At 45.2% G+C, this 25377-nt stretch overlaps 1 protein-coding gene and 1 long non-coding RNA gene across 3 annotated transcripts in view; one reads left to right on the top strand and one right to left on the bottom strand.

The window, feature by feature from the left end:
• TMEM88B (transmembrane protein 88B) overlaps nt 1-25377 on the bottom strand; it is a 164955-nt gene that overhangs the window by 72300 nt on the left and 67278 nt on the right. The gene's annotated exons all lie outside the window — the stretch shown is intronic.
• Nucleotides 4292-19172, top strand: LOC122928741. 2 transcript variants are annotated; one of them, XR_006387923.1, is made up of 5 exons: nt 4292-4419; nt 5014-6019; nt 17909-17940; nt 18274-18480; nt 18725-19172. It is a non-coding gene; the product is annotated as an uncharacterized LOC122928741 (long non-coding RNA). The 2 variants fall into 2 exon arrangements; XR_006387922.1 differs by having other exon boundaries at nt 18274-19171.

Genomic DNA, 25377 nt, shown 5'->3' with positions numbered 1-25377 from the left:
CAAATGGACAGGATATACACTCACCTAAAGAATTATTAGGAACACTATACTAATACGGTGTTGGACCCTCTTTTGCCTTCAGAACTGCCTTAATTCTACGTAGCATTGATTCAACAAGGTGCTGATAGCATTCTTTAGAAATGTTGGTCCATATTGATAGAATAGCATCTTGCAGTTGATGGAGATTTGAGGGATGCACATCCAGGGCACGAGGCTCCCGTTCCACCACATCCCAAAGATGCTCTATTGGGTTGAGATCTGGTGACTGTGGGGCAATTTTAGTACAGTGAACTCATTGTCATGTTCAAGAAACCAATTTGAAATGATTCGAGCTTTGTGACATGGTGCATTATCCTGCTGGAAGTAGCCATCAGAGGATGGGTACATGGTGGTCATGAAGGGATGGACATGGTCAGGAACAATGCTCAGGTAGCCCGTGGCATTTAAACGATGGCCAATTGGCACTAAGGGGCCTAAAGTGTGCCCAGAAAACATCCCCCACACCATTACACCACCACCACCAGCCTGCACAGTGGTAACAAGGCATGATGGATACATGTTCTCATTCTGTTTACGCCAAATTCGGACTCTACCATTTGAATGTCTCAACAGAAATCGACACTCATCAGACCAGGCAACATTTTTCCAGTCTTCAACAGTCCAATTTTGGTGAGCTCGTGCAAATTGTAGCCTCTTTTTCCTACTTGTAGTGGAGATGAGTGGTACCCGGTGGGGTTTCTGCCCATCCGCCTCAAGGTTGTGCGTGTTGTGGCTTCAGAAATGCTTTGCTGCATACCTCGGTTGTAACGAGTGGTTATTTCAGTCAACGTTGCGCTTCTATCAGCTTGAATCAGTTGGCCATTCTCCTCTGACCTCTAGCATCAACAAGGCATTTTCGCCCACAGGACTGCCGCATACTGGAATGTTTTTCCCTTTTCACACCATTCTTTGTAAACCCTAGAAATGGTTGTGTGTGAAAATCCCAGTAACTGAGCAGATTGTGAAATACTCAGACTGGCCCGTCTGGCACCAACAACCATGCCACGCTCAAAATTGCTTAAATCACCTTTCTTTCCCATTCTGACATTCAGTTTGGAGTTCAGGAGATTGTCTTGACCAGGACCACAACCCTACATGCATTGAAGCAACTGCCATGTGATTAGTTGACTAGATAATCGCATTAATGAGAAATAGAACAGGTGTTCCTAATAATTCTTTAGGTGAGTGTATATCACAACATACATATAAAATGCAGTTACACAGTATTGAACAGGCAAATTAACCCTTTCAAGTGAAATAAAGTAAGACGTTTATAAACTTTGCATAGGGGAAATAGGCAAATGTCCACAAATGTCCAGACTTCAAAGTACCCCTACTCCAGGGCACTACACTTCCTCTTCAAACTGCTGATCCATGGGGGTAGCAGGTATCAGACTTCCACCGATTATATATTGATGACCTATCCTGACGATAGTTCATATATATATATATAGCAAGACAACCCCTTTAATCCTTTTAGCAGTAGTCCTCTGGAGACATAAAAGCTGAGAAATAACATTGCTTCTTTTATTATCCTCCAACTCATTGCCAGGGTGTGGTTGCTAATTAACACAATTTACTACTGATGCTTTGATAGTAAAAAAAGAAGCTGAAAAAAAATATATATAAAAAAAATCCTAAATCTCAGGTATCATCAAAAACATTGGTGGAGCACAGTGAGGTAAAAAGAGATGACGTTCACAGTGCAGTCTGTAGTGATTGTGTCTGTACTGAGGCCACTGTTTGTTCATTTCCATGTTAAAAACAGCGACAAGCTTACTTGTGTATATATAACTGCCACGCAATATACTGTAAATGTATTGCACTGTATTGTAACCAAGCAAAGAATTTTGATTATATGTCTAGTGGTATAATATAATAAGCAATATGTCAGTTTTTCCAATTTGACAGTGTCCCCATATACAATGCAGTTGTGCGCTGTGCACTGTTTGCTGGATTTACAAGGATTGTTTTGGCCCAGAAACTATTTTACAAAGAGCTTCTCAAAGGCCATTTCCATAGCCGGCTCTTACTCACAGATGGCCCCTATTTCCTTTTAATGGGCCACTTAAAAGATGTCCAATTACAGTGAATAGAACACAAATGGTTTGAAAGGCTCACAAACGTTTCTCCAAGGCAACGCAACAATGCCCCTGTGACATCAACATAATGACATTTCTATGGAGACTCTTTCCTTCCATCCAGACTATGCCCTTTTTATGAGCCAGAGTGCCAAACGTGCACTTTTTTCTTTCATTTCCAACCCCTGTGGTTTTATATGGTCTCTTGCTGTACATACAAGTGGAATTAACCTAGTTTTCCTAACCAAATTAAACACATAGGTCACTAAGCAGCTTGACATCCTAGAAGCACAATAAACCTGACCTCATTTGAAAAGGCGTCCTACGTTGTTGACAGAAGTGCGGGAAAAAGTTTATGTAACAGTGAAGATGACTTTTCATTATGTGAATTACAAATACTGTTGCTACACAAACCAGGAGAAATCTTGTAAGACCTGAACTGAACATTTCAGGCTGGAAGATATGATAAAAAAAAAATATGAGTTTTATCATTTTCATGATCAGAGGATTACTGCTCCTACAAGATCAACGCATTCTTGTTCTTGTTCTGCTGCTTACTACAGTGGAATGATTGGGTTCATGGATCATGCCATTAACGTAATTGAAGCCCCTGGGCCTAACCTAATATTTGCAATTTACTATTAGGAATTTACTATATTGCAAATGGACTCTTCATCTGTGACGGAAGGGCATTTGGGCCCTCTCAGATTTCAGGGCCTTGGTGTGATTGCTACCTCTGTCACACCTTATAGATACACTCCTAGATCATGCATACAACCATGTTAGGAAACCAAGTTGTACAGATCCATAATACAGTACTCTTAGCTTACTATCTACCCATACTGTACCCCAATGCCACCAGGGAAGCCCAGAGATTCACTCATTTATGGCATAAAGACTTTGCTTCTGTGGAAAAGATGTACTGCCTCACCCGGCACCCACCATGCCTTCAGCCAAGGAACTGCTGAAGGGGTTAAAAAGAACAGAAATGCACACCTGTGGTTTTCTGGAAAGACTTTAAAGTGTCAGGAGGGGAGTAAGGAACTACTACCACCATCATTGTTGCTGCCCATACACAGCTATTGTGAGGAGACTATACTATGATGAACTGGAACTGTGCTTTTTGCTGCTATGTGTACTACTACTCCCATCATCAATTTAGTAAATAAAGACTTGACTTATTGCAACCAACGGTCTGATTATTGACTCCATCATACATCCACCAACTCTGCATTGGTACTCCTGCCATGCACCCTGCCAATCACTAACCATTAAGTGCACCCCAACTACCCTCAGGCAGGACCCCCAGAAAGTCAGGGTATGCCTTGAGGGAAGAAAGGGTGCGCCCTTCATTTGCTGTGCATGGACTGCCATAGTCAAATTTGAGTACAACTACCCATCTCAGGGACACAACTACCACTCCCATCCTCTCTTCCCTGCGCCTCTCCTCCGGGTCGCTGCATATCAAAATTTGGGGTCACAAACATGATCACATCATCTGTGCCTTATTGTAATCTGGCTGAATTATTGTGCTGCGTTGAGAACCCTAAAGAGACTTTATTGTGCTAAAGGTGACTGTAGTGTGGATTCACCGGCCACACTGTGCTGAAAGACACTGTTGTGGGCATTGCCAATAGCCTCACTTGCTGACGTTGAACTGAACCACATCCTTTTCTGTGGGCTTGCTCACAAGGGATAAATTACCCAAACTGAAACTGCACTACTGAGGATCTTCCCGCCAAGTGTGTGAAGATTGCAGAGTCTGCCCTGCACGGAGTGGGAAGGATCATGCAAATGTCTGAGCTCCTCGTTCCTGGAAAAAGACACCATCACCCTAAACCCACTTCCAGAAAATGGTTTACACAGGAGAAAAGAAACCCACTTCCAGAAAATTGTTTACACAGGAAAAAAGAAACCCAGTTTCACTTCTGCAAGGGACTGGGGAAGTATCTGCCAAGCTTTGGCCCAGTTCTATTCAGCTTACGAAACCGGATGACCTTCTACAGAGAAGCGTCTCTCGAGTGAAACTCCAGTGACATAGACTTCATTCGCTTTAAGAGCCTCTACATCAAAATCTGAATCTGGTATGAGGTGAGGGCTTTTGGCTTGTTAATAAATAACATTTTCCCTGCTGAGGAACTTAACTAAATAAGTCCTTGAAAAGAGGGACAGAGGACTACAACTAATCTTGGAAAGGATTGGCTGTCTGATTCACCACCTCTGCTGGAAGATGTGTGTGTTATAGAAGTGGATATCATTCTGTGAAGATGGCGTCCACATCCTGCCTCAGACGACTAAGGTAAACGTGAGACCTCTCTACCTAACTATCTGAATACCGCCGTTCTGCCTGTACCTTTGGTGAGCTAGGTGTGGATTTTTATACAACTGGCACTCCAACACAGATTCCCATAGATGATTGGGCTATGACTCTGCTGATCCATGTATACTTTATATTTGCCTTTGTGTGTATATACTTGTCCTCACTATCACCTGCCATCCAGTTACCTGTAAACGCTATAACCTATGCCACATACACCTTACAGGCCACGCTACCCTTGAGACGTCCTGTTGACCTGCACCACTCTGCATTTGTTTGCTAGCTCCGGACCTTGCCAAGTTTATCAATATCCCGGCTGCTGCTGATTTTTCTACTGTTACTTACTGATGCATATAGATATATATATTTATATATATTTTTTCTAAGTGTAACTCCACCATTGATGATGCCACTATGTGTGGAAATTGCTTTGCCTCACAACGTCTTACCTATCCTCTGTGTCCCCGTATACTAGACACTGGACATAATTTTGATGTAAATATTATGAATTGATTATGAATTTGTTTATCATGTAAAAATACCCTGATGTATTGTACTGTATTTACCTTACTCCAGGCCGTGATCAAGGTCCCGTATTAGGACTGAAACGTTGGCCAGTCTATGCATATATCATTCCTGGATGCTGACTAAAATAAAATGATAAATGATGAAATGAAAAATGAAATGAAAAAATAAATCTCCAAAACTACTAAAACGAGTGCCGTGGTTTCCTTTTACTACATTACCTCAAGTACCATTGAGCACCGTACCAAACGACACCAGAGGAGTGCCGTCCAACCCAAGCTATATCAAGATTGTATGAATTTTGTGACTGAGCACCCTCCAAATGTCTTCAACTACCTTCTCGTACGATAACGCAATCGCAGAGGAGATCGTTTCCCGGGGGAACGCATCAAGCAATTTCCTACACGTTTCACACAGTGAATTAAAATCACGTGATTGAGAACGCGAATCCAAGAAGCTACTCTCCACTGAGTTACACTGCACAACATTGGCAGAGTACCACAGGCAAAAGAAAATCCCAAGGGGCCTACGAGTTCATCTCCGCCCAACTCTCTTTCCTTCAAACACTGAATACTGCGCTAAATTTGAATCCATCATCAACAAATGTTCTTTGGACATTATTGTTCTAAGAATAGAATTCCTACAACAATCAATTAAAGAATCACAAGAAAAATTAACGGCTATCGAAACTCAACTGGTTTCTACAATCTCATCTGACGAGTGGTCCGAGCTCAAGTAGAAGACCGACAATATTTTAGAAGAACACCGGAAATTCCTAGAAAATACCAAGCGAAATAAATTTATCCGTGACTCTGAAGACTACCATTTACAGAAGATCTATCACTGGCAATGGCAAAGTACCTCCAAGGGCTCTGATTACTCCTTCTTCCTAGGATACGCATTCTCCTCTTCAGGAAGCGACAGACCAACCAACTACCGCAATCAACGTTTTTTTCACAGACGTGGATACCGACCCGGTAGAAGAAGACCCGCCGCATACGCCGAGGACGAGGTTCCCACCGACCGAAATCAGACGGGCATCCAGACTCGCTCCCAGGTAGGAACATGATTGTAAACATTGCCTCACGCACGTTATCCCCTGCCGAACTCAACATACTCTCAAAAGGTCTATCCTTCTGCCCCTACGGCAACCTACGCCGCTTTACACTCGAACAGGAACTGCAAAGATTTTACAGGTCCATACGACTCAAGGCACATTTTTCCACACAGTCACCAGTGCCGCCACCCGTTCTAGTACCTTCTACCACCACAGAACTTTCCTTAAAATCCTTAAACCTTAGTAATAAAAGCAAATTCATGCCCGCCAAACATTATCACGCTGCAGAAACATTTATTAATCTCATACAACATGAGATTAACAAGAACATAAATGACCTTAAAACAGGCGTTATACATACTCCCTAGAATTTGAAAAGTGAGGAACATATAGCACTTAGATTTCTCCAAGATGACAAATTAATAACCATCAAACCAGCAGACAAAGGGGGAGCCATTGTGGTAATGGACACCACAGCCTACATAGCCAAAATTCAACGGTAACTGGCTGATGTCTCCACTTACAAAAAGGTGATACTTAACCCCCTCTTTCGCATTAAAAAAGAAATCGGTAGTTTCCTTGATCACCACCTCCAGATAGGCACCATTGATAAGGCCACTTACACGTTCCTCACCAACAAAAATCCAGTCACCCCAGTTTTTTATACATTACCAAAAATACACAAGAACTTATCTAACCCACCAGGCAGACCCATCGTGGCCTCCACGGACTCTAAACTCTCTCCCCTGTCCATCCTTCTCGAAAAAATTCTGACTTCATTAGTGAAAAAGACACGTTCCTTCCTATTAGATACATCACACTTTTTATCCATTATCCTCAACACCACTAACATCACTCCTGAGGACCTACTGGTAACGCTAGACGTCAATAGCCTCTACACCTCAATTTCACATGATAAGGGCATCCAGGCCGTTGCTGCGCTTCTGACTACCTCCGACTACTCCACAGATACCCAAAGGTTCTGCACAGATTTGCTTAGATTTGTACTTGAGAACAACTATTTTATGTTCGGGGATGATTTTTACATACAGCAACGAGGAACAGCTATGGGGGCCAACGTAGCGCCGCCATACGCAAATGCGTTTATGGCAAAATTTGTCTACACACATTCTCTCTTCCAGGCCCACGCCAAAATTTGGCAAAGATACATCGACGACGTCTTCTGTATCTGGCACGGCGATGCCAACTCATTTACCAAATTCACAGAGTACATTAATAGCCAGGACCCTGACCTCACATTTACCTCCCACACCGATTTGCTATCCATCAGCTTTCTAGATACGGTCGTTATTAAAACAGAGGCGGGCACCCTCACTACTGACCTATACACTAAACCTACTGACCGCAACACCCTGTTACATTATTCCAGCTGCCACCCAAAGAACACAAAAAAATCTTTACCCCGCTCACAGTTCAAACGAGTAACTAGGGTCGTAGGAAATCCTATTCTGAGAGAACAGCGTCTAATGGAAATGGCCTATAAATTTCAAGACAGGGGTTACCCCACCTCTTTACTTACCAAAAACTTTCAATAGCCACATCTACAGAACCTATACCACCTAAGACCGTGTCCCCACCACGCGTCCCCCTAGTGATGACTTACCACTAGAGTTGAGCGAACACCTGGATGTTCGGGTTCGAGAAGTTCGGCCGAACATCCCGGAAATGTTCGGGTTCGGGATCCGAACCCGATCCGAACTTCGTCCCGAACCCGAACCCCATTGAAGTCAATGGGGACCCGAACTTTTCGGCACTAAAACGGCTGTAAAACAGCCCAGGAAAGGGCTAGAGGGCTGCAAAAGGCAGCAACATGTAGGTAAATCCCCTGCAAACAAATGTGGATAGGGAAATTAATTAAAATAAAAATTAAATAAATAAAAATTAACCAAAATCAATTGGAGAGAGGTTCCATAGCAGAGAATCTGGCTTCCCGTCACCCACCACTGGAACAGTCCATTCTCAGATATTTAGGCCCCGGCACCCAGGCAGAGGAGAGAGGTCCCGTAACAGACAATCTGGCTTCATGTCAGCAGAGAATCAGTCTTCATGTCATAGCAGAGAATCAGGCTTCACGTCACCCACCACTGTAAGAGTCCATTTTCATAAATTTAGGCCCAGCACCCAGGCAGAGGAGAGAGGTCCCGTAACAGAGGATCTGGCTTCATGTCAGCAGAGAATCAGTCTGCATGTCATAGCAGAGAATCAGGCTTCACGTCAGCCACCACTGCAACAGTCCATTGTCATAAATTTAGGCCCAGCACCCAGGCAGAGGAGAGAGGTCCCGTAACAGAGGATCTGGCTTCATGTCAGCAGAGAATCAGTCTGCATGTCATAGCAGAGAATCAGGCTTCACGTCAGCCACCACTGCAACAGTCCATTGTCATAAATTTAGGCCCAGCACCCAGGCAGAGGAGAGAGGTCCCGTAACAGACAATCTGGCTTCATGTCAGCAGAGAATTAGTCTGCATGTCATAGCAGAGAATGAGGCTTCACGTCAGCCACCACTGCAACAGTCCATTGGCATATATTTAGGCCTAGCACACAGGCAGAGGAGAGAGGTCCCGTAACAGACAATCTGGCTTCATGTCAGCAGAGAATCAGTCTGCATGTCATAGCAGAGAATGAGGCTTCACGTCACCCACCACTGCAACAGTCCATTGGCATATATTTAGGCCTAGCACACAGGCAGAGCAGAGAGGTCCCGTAACAGACAATCTGGCTTCATGACAGCAGAGAATCAGTCTGCATGTCATAGCAGAGAATGAGGCTTCACGTCACCCACCACTGCAACAGTCCATTGGCATATATTTAGGCCTAGCACACAGGCAAAGCAGAGAGGTCCCGTAACAGACAATCTGGCTTCATGTCAGCAGAGAATCAGTCTGCATGTCATAGCAGAGAATGAGGCTTCACGTCACCCACCACTGCAACAGTCCATTGGCATATATTTAGGCCTAGCACACAGGCAGAGCAGAGAGGTCCCGTAACAGACAATCTGGCTTCATGTCAGCAGAGAATCAGTCTGCATGTCATAGCAGAGAATGAGGCTTCACGTCACCCACCACTGCAACAGTCCATTGGCATATATTTAGGCCTAGCACACAGGCAGAGCAGAGAGGTCCCGTAACAGACAATCTGGCTTCATGACAGCAGAGAATCAGTCTGCATGTCATAGCAGAGAATGAGGCTTCACGTCACCCACCACTGCAACAGTCCATTGGCATATATTTAGGCCTAGCACACAGGCAGAGCAGAGAGGTCCCGTAACAGACAATCTGGCTTCATGTCAGCAGAGAATCAGTCTGCATGTCATAGCAGAGAATGAGGCTTCACGTCACCCACCACTGCAACAGTCCATTGGCATATATTTAGGCCTAGCACACAGGCAGAGCAGAGAGGTCCCGTAACAGACGATCTGGCTTCATGTCAGCAGAGAATCAGTCTGCATGTCATAGCAGAGAATGAGGCTTCACGTCACCCACCACTGCAACAGTCCATTGGCATATATTTAGGCCTAGCACACAGGCAGAGCAGAGAGGTCCCGTAACAGACAATCTGGCTTCATGTCAGCAGAGAATCAGTCTGCATGTCATAGCAGAGAATCAGGCTTCACGTCACCCACCACTGCAACAGTCCATTGGCATATATTTAGGCCTATCACACAGGCAGAGCAGAGAGGTCCCGTAACAGACAATCTGGCTTCATGTCAGCAGAGAATCAGTCTGCATGTCATAGCAGAGAATGAGGCTTCACGTCACCCACCACTGCAACAGTCCATTGGCATATATTTAGGCCTAGCACACAGGCAGAGCAGAGAGGTCCCGTAACAGACGATCTGGCTTCATGTCAGCAGAGAATCAGTCTGCATGTCATAGCAGAGAATGAGGCTTCACGTCACCCACCACTGCAACAGTCCATTGGCATATATTTAGGCCTAGCACACAGGCAGAGCAGAGAGGTCCCGTAACAGACAATCTGGCTTCATGTCAGCAGAGAATCAGTCTGCATGTCATAGCAGAGAATCAGGCTTCACGTCAGCCACCACTGCAACAGTCCATTGTCATAAATTTAGGCCCAGCACCCAGGCAGAGGAGAGAGGTCCCGTAACAGACAATCTGGCTTCATGTCAGCAGAGAATTAGTCTGCATGTCATAGCAGAGAATCAGGCTTCATGTCAGCCACCACTGCAACAGTCCATTGGCATATATTTAGGCCTAGCACACAGGCAGAGGAGAGGTTCATTCAACTTTGGGTAGCCTCGCAATATAATGGTAAAATGAAAATAAAAATAGGATTGAATGAGGAAGTGCCCTGGAGTCCAATAATATATGGTTATGGGGAGGTAGTTAATGTCTAATCTGGACAAGGGACGGACAGGTCCTGTGGGATCCATGCCTGGTTCATTTTTATGAACGTCAGCTTGTCCACATTGGCTGTAGACAGGCGGCTGCGTTTGTCTGTAATGACGCCCCCTGCCGTGCTGAATACACGTTCAGACAAAACGCTGGCTGCCGGGCAGGCCAGCACCTCCAAGGCATAAAAGGCTAGCTCTGGCCACGTGGACAATTTAGAGACCCAGAAGTTGAATGGGGCCGAACCATCAGTCAGTACGTGGAGGGGTGTGCACACGTACTGTTCCACCATGTTAGTGAAATGTTGCCTCCTGCTAACACGTTGCGTATCAGGTGGTGGTGCAGTTAGCTGTGGCGTGTTGACAAAAGTTTTCCACATCTCTGCCATGCTAACCCTGCCCTCAGAGGAGCTGGCCGTGACACAGCTGCCTTGGCGACCTCTTGCTCCTCCTCTGCCTTGGCCTTGGGCTTCCACTTGTTCCCCTGTGACATTTGGGAATGCTCTCAGTAGCGCGTCTACCAACGTGCGCTTGTACTCGCGCATCTTCCTATCACGCTCCAGTGCAGGAAGTAAGGTGGGCACATTGTCTTTGTAGCATGGATCCAGCAGGGTGGCAACCCAGTAGTCCGCACAGGTTAAAATGTGGGCAACTCTGCTGTCGTTGCGCAGGCACTGCAGCATGTAGTCGCTCATGTGTGCCAGGCTGCCCAGGGGTAAGGACAAGCTGTCCTCTGTGGGAGGCGTATCGTCATCGTCCTGCCTTTCCCCCCAGCCACGCACCAGTGATGGACCCGAGCTGCGTTGGGTGCCACCCCGCTGTGACCATGCTTCATCCTCATCCTCCTCCACCTCCTCCTCATCCTCGTCCTCCTCGTCCTCCAGTAGTGGGCCCTGGCTGGCCACATTTGTACCTGGCCTCTGCTGTTGCCAAAAACCTCCCTCTGAGTCACTTCGAAGAGACTGGCCTGAAAGTGCTAAAAATGACCCCTCTTCCTCCTCCTCCTCCTCCTCCTCCTGGGCCACCTCCTCTTCCATCATCGCCCTAAGTGTTTTCTCAAGGAGACATAGAAGTGGTATTGTAACGCTGATAACGGTGTCATCGCCACTGGCCATGTTGGTGGAGTACTCGAAACAGCGCAACAGGGCACACAGGTCTCGCATGGAGGCCCAGTCATTGGTGGTGAAGTGGTGCTGTTCTGTAGTGCGACTGACCCGTGCGTGCTGCAGCTGAAACTCCACTATGGCCTGCTGCTGCTCGCACAGTCTGTCCAGCATGTGCAAGGTGGAGTTCCACCTGGTGGGCACGTCGCATATGAGGCGGTGAGCGGGAAGGCCGAAGTTACGCTGTAGCGCAGACAGGCGAGCAGCAGCAGGATGTGAACGCCGGAAGCGCGAACAGACGGCCCGCACTTTATGCAGCAGCTCTGACATGTCGGGGTAGTTGTGAATGAACTTCTGCACCACCAAATTCAGCACATGCGCCAAGCAAGGGATGTGCGTCAAATTGGCTAGTCCCAGAGCTGCAACGAGATTTCGCCCATTATCACACACCACCAGGCCGGGCTTGAGGCTCACCGGCAGCAACCACTCGTCGGTCTGTTGTTCAATACCCCGCCACAACTCCTGTGCGGTGTGGGGCCTGTCCCCCAAACATATGAGTTTCAGAATGGCCTGCTGACGTTTACCCCGGGCTGTGCTGAAGTTGGTGGTGAAGGTGTGTGGCTGACTGGATGAGCAGGTGGAAGAAGAGGAGGAGGAAGCCGAGAAGGAGGAGGTGGCAACAGGAGGCAAAGAATGTTGCCCTGCGATCCTTGGCGGCGGAAGGACGTGCGCCAAACAGCTCTCCGCCTGGGGCCCAGCTGCCACTACATTTACCCAGTGTGCAGTTAGGGAGATATAGCGTCCCTGGCCGTGCTTACTGGTCCACGTATCTGTGGTTAGGTGGACCTTGCTACAGATGGCGTTGCGCAGTGCACACTTGATTTTATCGGATACTTGGTTGTGCAGGGAAGGCACGGCTCTCTTGGAGAAGTAGTGCCGGCTGGGAACAACATACTGTGGGACAGCAAGCGACATGAGCTGTTTGAAGCTGTCTGTGTCCACCAGCCTAAATGACAGCATTTCATAGGCCAGTAGTTTAGAAATGCTGGCATTCAGGGCCAGGGATCGAGGGTGGCTAGGTGGGAATTTACGCTTTCTATCAAATGTTTGTGAGATGGAGAGCTGAACGCTGGCGTGTGACATGGTTGAGACGCTTGGTGACGGAGGTGGTGGTGTTGGTGGTACATCCCCTGTTTGCTGGGCGGCAGGTGCCAACGTTCCTCCAGAGGCGGAGGAAGTGGCCCGAGGCGGCAGCAGCAGAATAGGCCTGAGGCGGCAGCAGCAGAAGAGGTAGCAGGGGGAGCCTGAGTGACTTCCTTGGTTTTAAGGTGTTTACTCCACTGCAGTTCATGCTTTGCATGCAGGTTGTGCTCAGGTTCAGAACGTTAATGCCTCGCTTCAGGCTCTGATGGCACAGCGTGCAAACCACTCGGGTCTTGTCGTCAGCACATTGTTTGAAGAAGTGCCATGCCAGGGAACTCCTTGAAGCTGCCTTTGGGGTGCTCGGTCCCAGATGGCGGCGGTCAGTAGCAGGCGGAGTCTCTTGGCGGCGGGTGTTCTGCTTTTGCCCACTGCTCCCTCTTTTGCTACGCTGTTGGCTCGGTCTCACCACTGCCTCTTCCTCCGAACTGTGAAAGTCAGTGGCACGACCTTCATTCCATGTGGGGTCTAGGACCTCATCGTCCCCTGCATCGTCTTCCACCCAGTCTTGATCCCTGACCTCCTGTTCAGTCTGCACACTGCAGAAAGACGCAGCAGTTGGCACCTGTGTTTCGTCATCATCAGAGACATGCTGAGGTGGTATTCCCATGTCCTCATCATCAGGAAACATAAGTGGTTGTGCGTCAGTGCATTCTATGTCTTTCACCGCTGGGGAAGGGCTAGGTGGATGCCCTTGGGAAACCCTGCCAGCGGAGTCTTCAAACAGCATAAGAGACTGCTGCATAACTTGAGGCTGAGACAGTTTCCCTGGTATGCATGGGGGTGATGTGACAGACTGATGGGGTTGGTTTTCAGGCGCCATCTGTGCGCTTTCTGCAGAAGACTGGGTGGGAGATAATGTGAACGTGCTGGATCCACTGTCGGCCACCCAATTGACTAATGCCTGTACCTGCTCAGGCCTTACCATCCTTAGAACGGCATTGGGCCCCACCATATATCGCTGTAAATTCTGGCGGCTACTGGGACCTGAGGTAGTTGGTACACTAGGACGTGTGGATGTGGCAGAACGGCCACGTCCTCTCCCAGCACCAGAGGGTCCACTAACACCACCACGACCATGTCCACGTCCGCGTCCCTTACTAGATGTTTTTCTCATTGTTATGGTTCACCACAACAACAAATATATTATTTGGCCCAATGTATTGTATTCAAATTCAGCGGGATATAAATTTGAGGCCTAGTATTTAGGCGCTGGGTGACCGGTATGGATTTAGTGACAGAATTAGACTTGGAAATGCACAGAAGCGTGTGTGTGTGAAGTTATTCTGAATGACCCAATGTGCACCTTGAATATTATATACCCTTTTAGGGATAGATTTCAAATAGCTCTGATATAGCAGAAACCACTAAATTATGAAATTGTTAAATTGGGAATTGTATTTAAACCCAGAACAAAAAATGTGCTTTGACGGACACTAAATAACTTTCCCAGCCACAACAGGACAGCGTTAACGAGAGATTTAGCAGGATATAAATTTGAGGCCTAGTATTTAGGCGCTGGGTGACAGGTATGGGTTTAGTGACAGAATTAGACTTGGAAATACACAGTAGCGGGTGTGTGTGAAGTTATTCTGAATGACCCAATGTGCACCTTGAATATTATATACCCTTTTAGGGATAGATTTCAAATAGCTCTGATATAGCAGAAACCACTAAATTATGAAATTGTTAAATTGGGAATTGTATTTAAACCCAGAACAAAAAATGTGCTTTGACGGACACTAAATAACTTTCCCAGCCACAACAGGACAGCGTTAACGAGAGATTTAGAAGGATATAAATTTGAGGCCTAGTATTTAGGCGCTGGGTGACAGGTATGGGTTTAGTGACAGAATTAGACTTGGAAATACACAGTAGCGGGTGTGTGTGAAGTTATTCTGAATGACCCAATGTGCACCTTGAATATTATATACCCTTTTAGGGATAGATTTCAAATAGCTCTGATATAGCAGAAACCACTAAATTATGAAATTGTTAAATTGGGAATTGTATTTAAACCCAGAACAAAAAATGTGCTTTGACGGACACTAAATAACTTTCCCAGCCACAACAGGACAGCGTTAACGAGAGATTTAGCAGGATATAAATTTGAGGCCTAGTATTTAGGCGCTGGGTGACAGGTATGGGTTTAGTGACAGAATTAGACTTAGAAATACACAGTAGCGGGTGTGTGTGAAGTTATTCTGAATGACCCAATGTGCACCTTGAATATTATATACCCTTTTAGGGATAGATTTCAAATAGCTCTGATATAGCAGAAACCACTAAATTATGAAATTGCTAAATTGGGAATTGTATTTCAACCCAGAACAAAAAATGTGCTTTGACGGACACTAAATAACTTTCCCAGCCACAACAGGACAGCGGTAACGAGAGATTTAGCAGGATATAAATTTGAGGCCTAGTATTTAGGCGCTGGGTGACAGGTATGGGTTTAGTGACAGAATTAGACTTGGAAATACACAGTAGCGGGTGTGTGTGAAGTTATTCTGAATGACCCAATGTGCACCTTGAATATTATATACCCTTTTAGGGATAGATTTCAAATAGCTCTGATATAGCAGAAACCACTAAATTATGAAATTGTTAAATTGGGAATTGTATTTAAACCCAGAACAAAAAATGTGCTTTGACGGACACTAAATAACTTTCCCAGCCACAACAGGACAGCGTTAACGAGAGATTTAGCAGGATATAAATTTGAGGCCTAGTATTTAGGCGCTGGGTGACAGGTATGGGTTTAGTGACAGAATTAGACTTAGAAATACACAGTAGCGGGTGTGTGTGAAGTTATTCTGAATGACCCAATGTGCACCTTGAATATTATATACCCTTTTAGGGATAGATTTCAAATAGCTCTGATATAGCAGAAACCACTAAATTATGAAATTGCTAAATTGGGAATTGTATTTCAACCCAGAACAAAAAATGTGCTTTGACGGACACTAAATAACTTTCCCAGCCACAACAGGACAGCGTTAACGAGAGATTTAGCAGGATATAAATTTGAGGCCTAGTATTTAGGCGCTGGGTGACAGGTATGGGTTTAGTGACAGAATTAGACTTGGAAATACACAGTAGCGGGTGTGTGTGAAGTTATTCTGAATGACCCAATGTGCACCTTGAATATTATATACCCTTTTAGGGATAGATTTCAAATAGCTCTGATATAGCAGGAACCACTAAATTATGAAATTGCTAAATTGGGAATTGTACTTCAACCCAGAACAAAAAATGTGCTTTGACGGACACTAAATAACTTTCCCAGCCACAACAGGACAGCGGTAACGAGAGATTTAGCGGGATATAAATTTGAGGCCTAGTATTTAGGCGCTGGGTGACCGGTATGGATTTAGTGACAGAATTAGACTGGGATATGGCCAAAAAATAACCACACTATTGCTGGTTAAATGCACTTGGTGACGGGCGCAGCTTGCCCCTGATTTAGTATATGGCCAAAAAATGAACAGACTGTTGCTGGTTAAATGCACTTGGTGTCACAGCTTGACTAACCACACTACTGAGGGTTAAATGCACTTGGTGACGGGCGCAGCTTGCCCCTGATGTAGTATATGGCCAAAAAATGAACAGACTATTGCTGGTTAAATGCACTTGGTGTGACAGCTTCACCCTGATGTAGGCTTTAGCCAAAAAACAACCACACCATTGAGGGTTAAATGCACTTGGTGACAGGCGCAGCTTGCCCCTGATTTAGTATATGGCCAAAAAAATGAACAGACTATTGCTGGTTAAATGCACTTGGTGTGACAGCTTCACCCTGATGTAGGCTTTAGCCAAAAAACAACCACACCATTGAGGGTTAAATGCACTTGGTCGCAGCTTGGATGCACTTGGTCGCAGCACCGCACAAGACACAAAATGGCCGCCGATCACCCCAGAAAAAAGTGACTGACAAACGGTCTGGGCAGCCTAAAAACAGTGAGTGAGCATTTGAATTTCAGCAGCTCAATGATGCACAGCTGCAGATCGATCGATTAATCAAGTGAAGTCCTTTGGAGGAGTTAATCTGCCTAATCTCGCCCTACTGTCGCATCCGCAACCTCTCCCTACGCTAATCAGAGCAGAGTGACGGGCGGCGCTATGTGACTCCAGCTTAAATAGAGGCTGGGTCACATGGTGCTCTGGCCAATCACAGCCATGCCAATAGTAGGCATGGCTGTGACGGCCTCTTGGGGCAAGTAGTATGACGCTTGTTGATTGGCTGCTTTGCAGCCTTTCAAAAAGCGCCAAGAAAGCGTCACAAAAGCGCCAAGAAAGCGACGAACACCGAACCCGGACTTTTACGAAAATGTCCGGGTTCGGGTCCGTGTCACGGACACCCCAAAATTCGGTACGAACCCGAACTATACAGTTCGAGTTCGCTCATCCCTACTTACCACCCCCTTGTTCCCAAGATCCAATCTATTGTCAAAAAACACCGGCCCCTCCTCCAACAATCCTACCCCGAGGTTAATGAATTCCAACATCCACTCCGTATGTGCTACAAGAGGTCAAACAATCTCAAAGACAAACTAGTACATGCTGACATAAGCCCACTCAAACCCATACTACAACAAACCACCCTAGCCCCGAAAAAAACAGGCACATACCCATGCCTACACTGTGCCCAATGCACCAATGTAATCAAAGGGAATCGTATCACACATCCCCGCTCGGGCAAAATATACTACTCTAAAAATTTCTTCACCTGTAACTCCTCGTTTGTAGTGTACCTCATTAAATGTCCCTGCGGCCTGGCTTATGTGGGAGAAACAACTCAAAATATACGTGACCGAATCTCCAAACATAAATCCGATATGCGTTGCAATAGAACAGAACAACCAATCCCACATCACTTCTCTCTTGCAAAACACCAGATCAGTCAGCTCAGGTTTCAAATATTGGAACAAATACCCGCTGGAAGAAGAGGTGGGAACCGGATTGCGCGTCTCAAAGAACGCAAATCTTTCTGGATCTTTGAACTCAATACCCTTTCGCCCAATGGTATGAATAGGGACTTTGACTTTTGTACGTCATGATGATACTACCAGATCTATACCACTATTTCGGAGGATATATAGGATCGGACACTATAGCTTCATAATACCTTTCTCCACCACATGTTAATGTCTGTATCTATAACCTGTTACGATATGTTTACTAACACCATATTTTCTCCTTTACCTCCCACAGACAAAATGACTCATAAAGTCCGTCCCAACCAGGTAGTATGAGATATACCATAGTCGTATAATATATAGTATATAATAAACAGTTATACCATAGTCGTACTAGTATAAATATAGTATATAATAACATATAGTATATAACATAATATATTATGCTGTTCCGACACCTGGCATTTGCCTTGGCTACATAGAGTTAATAATGGAATATATTATGCCTGCTAGAAAATGTTTTCCCTGGTTGGTTCCATATACATACCCCAATGTATGCCTTAACCCCCCTTTTTCTTAAGCGACACACTGTGCTACCTTATATGCTATTTTACACTTCTATCGCTATACTCATCTAAGTTTTCTATACTATCATGCCAGTTTCGGTCCCGGCCGGCCTACTGCGCATGCGCGCGGGCGCCGCTGCCGCAGTGACGTCACTCGCCTCAGCGCGTTGATGTCATGCGCACGACGGGCCTGGGCGCCTTGATGCAGGACGCTCGCCCGTACCGGCGGCATCTTTAAAAGGAGAGGCAAGCGCTGCGGAAGCCAGCGCATCCCACAGGCAACATGCAGGAGACGACTAAGGTAAACGTGAGACCTCTGTACCTAACTACCTGAATACCGCCGTTCTGCCTGTACCTTTGGTGACCTAGGTGTGGATTTTTATACAACTGGCACTCCAACACAGATTCCCATAGATGATTGGGCTATGACTCTGCTGATCCATGTATACTTTATATTTGCCTTTGTGTGTATATACTTGTCCTCACTATCACCTGCCACCCAGTTACCTGTAAACGCTATAACCTATGCCACATACACCTTACAGGCCACGCTACCCTTGAGACGTCCTGTTGACCTGCACCACTCTGCATTTGTTTGCTAGCTCCGGACCTTGCCAAGTTTATCGATATCCCGGCTGCTGCTGATTTTTCTACTGTTACTTACTGATGCATATAGATATAGTATAGTATAGTATATAAGTGTAACTCCACCATTGACGATGCCACTATGTGTGGAAATTTCTTTGCCTCACAACGTCTTACCTATCCTCTGTGTCCCCGTATACTAGACGCTGGACATAATTTTGATGTAAATATTATGAATTGATTATGAATTTGTTTATCATGTAAAAATACCCTGATGTATTGTACTGTATTTACCTTACTCCAGGCCGTGATCAAGGTCCCGTATTAGGACTGAAACGTTGGCCAGTCTATGCATATATCATTCCTGGATGCTGACTAAAATGAAATGATAAATGATGAAATGAAAAATAAAATGAAATGAAAATATAAATCTCCAAAACTACTAAAACGAGTGCCGTGGTTTCCTTTTACTACACATCCTGCCTCAAGGCCCGAGACAACACCCTGGCACATCTGCAAGCAAGGACATAGAAACTAAGGCTTGTGCCCATACATGAATATGTTTTGCAGTTGCTTCCAATGTATGAGAGTATGCAGATATATTTTATCTTATTGTCTAATTGAGGGAGTCTGCGTATGGCCCCTCTCCCATCTCTCATGAGGGTATATAATGCTTATAATTTTATAGTAAAGTTAAGAACTGCTTTGACCTAGGCCAGTGATGGCGAACCTTTGGCACGGGTGCCAGAGGTGGCACTCAGAGCCCTCTCTGTGGGCACCCACACCCTGTAAAAAGTCTATGGTGTACCAATATGCCTTAGACTTCTCCTGTCAGTCATCAGCGCAGGGCGCACTATGAACAGCACAGGCAGCACATGGAATGTAGGCAGGCTATTGTAGATAAATGATAAAGTACATGGAAGATATTATATATTGGACTGTAGTATTCAAGGTAAATTGCTGTGTTGGCACTTTGCGATAAATAAGTGGGTTTATGTTGCAGTTTGGGCACTCGGTCTGTAAAAGGTTCGCCATCACTGACCTAGGCTTTTGTCAGTTGTGTTTCTTCCATGCATGTTAATATCCTAGGATGCTGATAATTTGGAGCAGAAATACAAACTAAAAGCTCTGTTTGAGAGAATCGATATCAGTTGGTGCCCAACGTGGGGCTTGAGAGAAAGTAACATTGGTAGCCAAAGGTTTGGGTTCCCAGAGCATGGTGGATGACACTTGAGGACGGAGACTGCAGCCCCAGATACAAGGCAAGAAAATGGGATATCTTGTCTGCCTCTAGTTGTACCCCGCCGTGCTGTGGTAATCTTTTCTGCTGGTCGATTGTTACACTGTGAGTAGCAGCCCTCGGCTGATGTTGAAATCTCGAGTCCCTAGAACCTAGTCTATAAATAGAAGTTTGTCTTTAATATGCATATCTGTTGAGTGTGTGTGTGTGTCTCCCCTGAGAGGAGGGGCGGAAAAGAAAGAGAGCCTGAGAGTGGAACATAGCAGAGGATTATAAATTCCTGTAGGGATTCTTTGAAGTTTCAAAGGTCAGGGACAGATGGGATAATCCTGTGTTAGCAGACCAGACATGGGAGCGCTAACGGAAAGGGTCAAGTCCAGTTGTGACTGCCATTCCTTTCAGGGAGTGTGGTGTCTTTCCTATCTGTGTGGTTTGTCTGTCTGACGCCCTGTGCTATGGGAGGTACTGTGTCTCTGCTACCCGGTGAATACACTGCTCCGCAGCTTGTGGCTGAGGAAGAGGGGAAAAAACCTGTGAAGAATTGTAAGAAATTGATGAAAATAGCAAGTTGTGACAAGAGTGGCAAGTTGGAGCCAGAGTTGTGGAAGAAAGTGTTGAGAGATAAGAGGAGTTCTGAGTGATGGTAGAGGTGGAAACAACCCCAGATCCCATGATGGTGTCCCTAAGCATTACTCGCAAATTTACCGGGGTACCGACCCACGATTGACTCTGGTGTGAATAGCGTATTGGTAGGACGCACCCCTCTACTGAGACCTCATGGGTAGTCCGTTGTGAGTGGGCCTCACATGAAGCCCATGTCGGTCTCTCTACTAATTAAGGCTCTTTCAAAGCCACATTGGGGGCCAGAAATACCATGGTCATCAACCAGATCATTTCCATCACTACCAGGTTGGGCTCCTCCTGCCTTGCTTCCAGCCAAGAACCTAACATAAAGGGCATCTCAACTACCATCAGGCACCACAACCACCACTTCCATCCTCTCTGCCCTGCGCCTCTCCTCTGGGTCTCTGCATATACGGCAAAGAAATGTGCATGTACCCTCACAGCAGAGATGAGTAAATTTCTTGAAAGCAATTTTGGGTCTGTTTCACACAAGTCAGTCATCAGATTTGTTTCAGGTCTGGATAAGTTTAACCCAAAATGAAAGTGCCCCAATTGCCCTAAAAAGTCATGTATAACACTCTGAGGTCTAAGACTTTATCCAACCCCTTTCAAGCTCTAATACCAAGACAGCATTAATAATGTCAAAGAGACAGTGACATATATAGTTATGGGTAAACGGATGTTAGCCAGTAGTAAAAAACTGCCCATTTAATGCTTTTTTAGAGCTTTTTAAAATTAAAAACAGTTTGGTGTCATGTTGCAGCAGATATATAGTAGATAGATATATAGAATATAGTGTATATTGTATATAAAATGGGTATCAAACACGCAGTCCAAGAGGCAATTACAGTTGCAAGAAAAAGTATGTGAACCCTATGGAATGATATGGATTTCTCTCACAAATTGGTCATAAAATGTGATCTGATCTTCATCTAAGTCACAACAATAGACAATCACAGTCTTCTTAAACTAATAACACACAAAGAATTAAATGTTACCATGTTTTTATTGAACACACCATTTAAACATTCACAGTGCAGGTGGAAAAAGTATGTGAACCCCTAGACTAATGACATCTCTAAGAGCTAATTGAAGTGAGGTGTCAGCCAACTGGAGTCCAATCAATGAGATGAGATTGGAGATGTTGGTTACAGCTGCCCTGCCCTATAAAAAACACACACCAGTTCTGGGTTTGCTTTTCACAAGAAGCATTGCCTGATGTGAATGATGCCTCACACAAAAGAGCTCTCCAAAAGCCTTGCTGTTCATCAGTCCATGGTAAGACAAATTGTCTATAAATGGAGAAAGTTCAGCACTGCTGCTACTCTCCCTAGGAGTGGCTGTCCTGTAAAGATGACTGCAAGAGCACAGCGCAGACTGCTCAATGAGGTGGAGAAGAATCCTAGAGTGTCATCTAAAGACTTACAAAAGTCTCCGGCATATGCTAACACTCCTGTTAGCGAATATACGATACGTAAAACACTAAACAAGAATGGATTTCATAGTAGGATACCACAGAGAAGCCACTGCTGTCCAAAAAAACATTGCTGCACGTTTACAGTTTGCACAAGAGCACCTGAATGTTCCACAGCAGTACTGGCAAAATATTCTGTGGACAGATGAAACCAAAGTTGAGTTGTTTGGAAGAAACACACAACACTATGTGTGGAGAAAAAGAGGCACAGCACACCAAGATCAAAACCTCATCCCAACTGTGAAGTATGGTGGTGGGGGGCATCATGGTTTGGGACTGCTTTGCTGCATCAGGGCCTGGACGGATTGCTATCATCAAAGGAAAAATGAATTCCCAAGTTTATCAAGACATTTTGCAGGAGAACTCTAGGCCATATGTCCACCAGCTGAAGCTCAACAGAAGATGGGTGTTGCAACAGGACAACGACCCAAAGCATAGAAGTAACTCAACAACAGAATGGCTTAAACAGAAGAAAATAGGCCTTCTGGAGTGGCCCAGTCAGAGTCCTGACCTCAACCCGATTGAGATGTTGTGGCATGACCTCAAGAAAGCGATTCACACCAGACATCCCAAGAATATTGCTGAACTGAAAAAGTTCTGTAAGGCTACTTTCACACTTGCGTTCATTGGTCCGCTCGTGAGCTCCGTTTGAAGGAGCTCACGAGCGGACCCGAATGCCTCCGTCCAGCCCTGATGCAGTCTGAATGGAGCGGATCCGCTCAGACTGCATCAGTCTGGCGGCGTTTAGCCTCCGCTCCGCTCGCCTCCGCACGGCCAGGCGGACAGCTGAACGCTGCTTGCAGCGTTCAGCTGTCCGCCTGGCCGTGCGGAGGCGAACGGATCCGTTCAGACTTACAATGTAAGTCAATGGGAACGGATCCGCTTGAAGATGACACCATATGGCTCAATCTTCAAGCGGATCCGTGCCCCATTGACTTTACATTGAAAGTCTGAACGGATCCGCTCAGGCATCTTGCGCACTTAGAAATTTTTCTAAGTTATTAATGCAGACGGATCCGTACTGAACGGAGCCTCCGTCTGCATTAATATGATCGGATCCGTTCAGAACGGATCCGATCAAGCGCAAGTGTGAAAGTAGCCTTAAGAGGAATGGTCAAGAATTACTCCTGACCTGTTGTGCACGTCTGATCTGCAACTACAGGAAACGTTTGGTTGAAGTTATTGCTGCCAAAGGAGGTTCAACCAGTTATTAAATCCAAGGGTTCACATACTTTTTCTTGCAACTGTGTCTGTGGCCTGTGGCAACGACCTCCCTCTGAGCAGCCCACAGGAGCCTATGATTCCCATCCCTGCCGTTCAGCCTCATAGGCTACGTTGCTCCCCCGCCGCTGCCTTTGCTCTCCGCTTTCCCTGTGTCGACATCTGGTTTCACAATGGTCATGTGGCCGCTGCAGTCAATAATTGGCCCTCATGCATCACGTCACTGGCTCATGTCACTTAGTCATTGGCTGCAGCAGTGATCCTCCTTTTTCATCTTCCCTGCCCTGCTGTCTTCTGATATGATCTTTTGATCATTTGTAGCTACTGTAACCTTTGCCATGCCCTTATGACTACATGATCTTCTATCTTAACATCATGAGACTTTTTCCTTATCTGTCTTCACTAAATTTAACAGAGAGGCCATCGCCTTTCTATAAAATCAGCATACTCCTCACCCACTGCTTTCATTATTTTGAAGAACCAAATGCTTACATGCCTACATGTTATGTTTAAAGGTGCCTAAACACATTACATGAAAGTCACCCAGGCCCCAATTGGCAACTTTTTTCAATGCTAGTTCACTATAGAGCAAGGTGTACATGTCTACTGCCTTGGCACAAATGAAAATGATCTGTGGCAATAGTATTGTCACAAATTATGCTCAGATGAAAGGATAACAAAATACTGTATCTTATTACCTATTCTTGAATTTGTTCACTGATGTAAAAAATAGTACAAATCCATTTAGGAAAAACTGTTCTGAGATGACACCATTAGAGGGCCCACTTTGCTGTATACAAAAAAAAAAGGAGGAAAAGTCTAAAAGACCATAAAAGTTGTCACAGTTTAAAGAGGACCTGTTGCCACTTTTCAAAAATAAAATCTAATTGTTTCTGTTTCGCACCCAATATATAAATGAGCAGTAAAGGTACTAGGAGGGGGAGACCTCAACTCTCCTCAGGGGGCCTTGACTTCACAGCCAGGAAGAAGACATGCTGTGATTGAATCTAATTCCAGGAGAACAGTCTATATAAAGAAGTCATTCTGGAGTCAGCTCCAGTCTGTTCTCGCAAGGAGACTAAAGGTCCCCTCCCCTTGTACCTTTACTGCACATTTACCTATTGGGCGCAGAAAAACAAAGGAGATGTTGAAATAAAATTTAAAAATTTAATTAAAAAATGTTGGAATTTGGGGAGCAACAAGGTGCTCTTTAAACTATTGTCATACATGTTCTACAATACATATTCTTTAGATTTCTCAACAAAGTGATTAGTATTTTTTTCCCATTCCTTGGGAATACTACACATAGAATATCTCTTCTTCAAGGGTCAAACTGCCCGACCAGAAGATCCCTGTTTCTGAAACAATAATGGGCCCCACATTTCAGCAGAAGACAACCCCCATTTCTTATGGGATGATTCACATGTGTACAGTGATAGCAAAGATTACAATGCTATTAAAAGTGGACATGATGGAGGGTGGACCTCAGATCTCCTGTGAGCTCTAAAAACCTCAGTTCAATCAGGAACTGCTGTTGGCATCTCAGACTATATTGTTATATGCAGTTTATGGTACTGTGCGCTTTCAGACAATAGAGCTCCGTCTGTTACACAGAATATACTGAACACAGAAACATAGAAACATAGAATGTGTCGGCAGATAAGAACCATTTGGCCCATCTAGTCTGCCCAATATATCTGAATCCTATGAATAGCCCCGGCCCTATCTTATATGAAGGATGGCCTTATGCCTATCCCATGCATGCTTAAACTCCTTCACTCTATTTGCAGCTACCACTTCTGCAGGAAGGCTATTCCATGCATCCACTACCCTCTCAGTAAAGTAATACTTCCTTATATTACTTTTAAACCTTTGCCCCTCTAATTTAAAACTGTGTCCTCTTGTGGTAGTTTTTCTTCTTTTAAATATGCTCTCCTCCTTTACCGAGTTGATTCCCTTTATGTATTTAAAAGTTTCTATCATATCCCCTCGGTCTCTTCTTTCTTCCAAGCTATACATATTAAGGTCTTTTAACCTTTCCTGGTAAGTTTTAT

Source organism: Bufo gargarizans, chromosome 2 (assembly GCF_014858855.1).
Source record: "Bufo gargarizans isolate SCDJY-AF-19 chromosome 2, ASM1485885v1, whole genome shotgun sequence".
Taxonomy (NCBI): domain Eukaryota; kingdom Metazoa; phylum Chordata; class Amphibia; order Anura; family Bufonidae; genus Bufo; species Bufo gargarizans.
Note: the sequence above shows the minus strand (reverse complement) of the source record. Positions and strands in the feature narration are given on the sequence as shown.